Source organism: Lactuca virosa, chromosome 8 (genome assembly GCF_052849685.1).
Source record: "Lactuca virosa cultivar CGN04683 chromosome 8, Lactuca_virosa_CGN04683_v6, whole genome shotgun sequence".
Classification (NCBI taxonomy): Eukaryota; Viridiplantae; Streptophyta; class Magnoliopsida; order Asterales; family Asteraceae; genus Lactuca; species Lactuca virosa.
Window position 1 is genome coordinate 201,691,263 of NC_136433.1, and position 3,388 is coordinate 201,694,650.

The following is a 3,388-nucleotide window of genomic DNA, read 5'->3' on the forward strand; positions in this document are numbered from 1 at the left end:
GCTGAAAGGTTAAAAACTAGTTAACAGCTTATAACTTTCATAACACTTTGTATTATGTTGAGCAAAGTGTATAACAATAAGTTCTAAATATTGAATGTATTTTCTTGTTAGTTTATCATCTTAAACTGAAATTTAGTCATTCATGATAAGGTTTACTCATTCATTTCGAATACATATAATAAACTTCAATAAGCATAGTTTATGGATTTTTACTACATGAAAAAGGTTTTACTCTCAAAACAAATGGGTTTTTCATATCTTACGTAATAAACTATCATAGTAATAGTTTAAGGATTTCATATCACTAATGTATTTTCATAAAAGGTGATTTCACTTCCTCCACGGAAGAGGTTTTAAATATCAAACTATGTGTAAACTAGTTAACTTAGGTTGTGAGGCAATTCTCTCCCCGTACGTTCGAGTACGGGATCCCAATTCTTGTAAGTTATAACCAGAGTCTCTTGTAGGGAGAGCGTGATAATTGTGTATAGATCTATATTGGGTTTGACACCCCATACCTTGCTGCTAGCTACAGTGGGACCTGCAGGTCTACGGGTGACAAGAGTCATAGTATCTTAACGTCTGAAAAACGTTGTGCAGGTTATTTTTCGTCATAGTATGGTTATAGCGACTCACATAGGTAGTTAACAATCTTTCAAGTTTACATGGAAACTTCTACTTTAAAAAGGGGTTTTACTTCTAAACTAAACGAGTTTATGCCGATTTAAAACCACTTTTATATCTTTAAGTATGGAAAATACTTGTTTATTTCCGGTCCTGAGATTTAGGACCACATAACTTTTATAAGGAAAATATAGGATTTTCTTTGGAATCATATCTCTGTTAAAACTATATTTCATATAGAATTGTTAGACTTCAGCTATAATTGCTAAGTGTATATGCTAGAGTTATATAAGAATCTAGTCATAATCGACTTAGAATTGGTGGGCCCGCCTTACTTCCTGTTCCTTGTTTGGTTGTGGACCTAGGGCAGACCCATTATATTCGACGGTTTATTTAACTTAAATTTTATATAACTTATATACATTGGGCGATTATAGAAGGAAATCTATGGGCCTTTCTAGGGTTCATTATCGCATAACATAGAAGCATTCATTTCACTTAATAAAGAAAATATTGGATTTTCTGAAAACATACTTTGTCGCTTTTACAAGGAAAACAGTTTCTTTCTCAAACAAAACTCTTATGAACTCACCAACTTAATTGTTGACACTTTTTCAAAACTACTTGTATTCTCAGGAAATCAGTGAAACAGGAAAACCAACGGCATTTTGAGGATGGGACGATAAATCGTCAAATAGTTCATTTTGTCATCATAATGTAATTGATTTCGAAACATGTAAACTTATTCTATGGTGTAATATTTTCAATTATATTTATGATGGTTGTATTTACTTTGAGCACTATTATACTCGTTGTTGTGATACTATACATGAAGTCCTCCACCCCCGGACGTTTCCGCCATCCTTAGTTTGGGGGTGTCACATCAAATAATACCTAATTCTTAAATATCAAAACCAATGGTATATTTGCCTTATATGTTCTACTCTACACTCCCATTTAATTTATAACACTCACTTATGTAACTAAACTCATTAGTTTTACAACGGTGTTCATAATAGCTTTATATGTATAAAGACTAAAATTTATGTTCAGTTATAATAACCCTATCGTAATTATGTTACACAAACATAATCAAGTAATAAAAAGATAATACAATACCTTAACTTGGTATTCGTACCCTCGTATGGACACATTATTATTCATCTTGTCCAACTATAATCCTTCTCTTATACGGTCTAGTTCTTGTTTTTTAAAAAGAAATAAACGAAAGCCTTTGAATTCTATATATACTAGTTGGATTCCGTAACCTCACCTTGTGAAATGGCCTATCTCGTTTTGAAACACTTTATGTATGCCGAAGTATGCTACACGTTGTTCTCTATCTGCCACGTCTATCTGTTTGTCTCTCTCTCTCTCTCTCAGTATATGTGTCGTATAATGGGACACATTGTATATTAAGGAAACCCTCAAACTCGCGTCATAATCGTTATCAGTACTTTTAAATTATAACAACTTACTTTCCTACGTGTCGTGTTTCTCTAAGTTACGTGTCACCTATTCAAAGTATGTTTCCATCCTATACTTGGAGTTTTTTAACAACTTACCTACACCATTCTCTTTGGTAATGTATTGAATAACATCTCACTTGTGCCATCACCAGGTTTCATCTCTTGTAATAATACATGTTATAAAAACATGTGTCATAAGTTTTCCCCTCCTTAAAAGGATTTCATCTGCATAATCTCGCTTAGTAAGCAACATAAAACTTTGTTTGTCTTAAATTTATTCAAATGACTAACTAGTCCCTTTTCTACATCTAGACAGTAACTCAATTAAGTCACCCTTTTGACCTATTATGTTAACTACAATACTAATGCTATAATGGTAATTGAAACTCTCACTACTCACCTTAATGAAGTAAGAAGAATGTTGATATGTATCTCAAACATATTTATCAACGTCTAAGTCTTAGTCATTAAAGACTATTATGCAATTGAAAATTATATTGATTCCTAAATCAATTGATGAGACCTCAAAGAAGTATTTTAATGATAAAGATTATATATGTAGTTACATCGATTAAGATATAATTGCAATTATAATATATTTATGACACTCTTAAACTCTACTACGATGTTCACTACTCAAGTATTATCAAAATGCTAAAAAAAAAATTCAACTCCAGATATTTTTCTCAATATTAAGATTAACCAACATCTCTATGTGATTAAACTATAGCTAAAGGAATTATAATAAGGCATACACATATGATAGAAACTCCTATTATATTCCCAACTGAGAGCCTTGCAATTTATTCTATCGTCATCAGACATTCTTAATGTTTTTCTCTCTTAACCTCTAATTATTATCATTGATAGTATTTTACTCACTATTAGCTGCAAATCCTATCTATTTTCAACTGGTAGTATTTATACCTACTACCAGTCAAAATCTACTATGACATTTGGCTATTCTCAACTAATAATATTTGTTTTACTATTAATCATAACTTCTAGATATAATTATTCATTCATCACAATTCATTATATGCCTCTCATTAAAGACATATTGAAATACTCATTCCATTTATTCATAATATTAATTGGTTTTCTATGCATCTCTACACTAGATTAAAGCAATATAAGCATTTAAATATAACTGTAAGTGTATGTGCACCTAGATCTAGGTTTTACTATTATGGAAACCTACTTTCAAAACTATGAAATTAAACGAATCAAAAGGTATAAGAATACCCACCTTTACGACAAAAAAATCATATTTTCCCTTGACTACTTGTAGATCT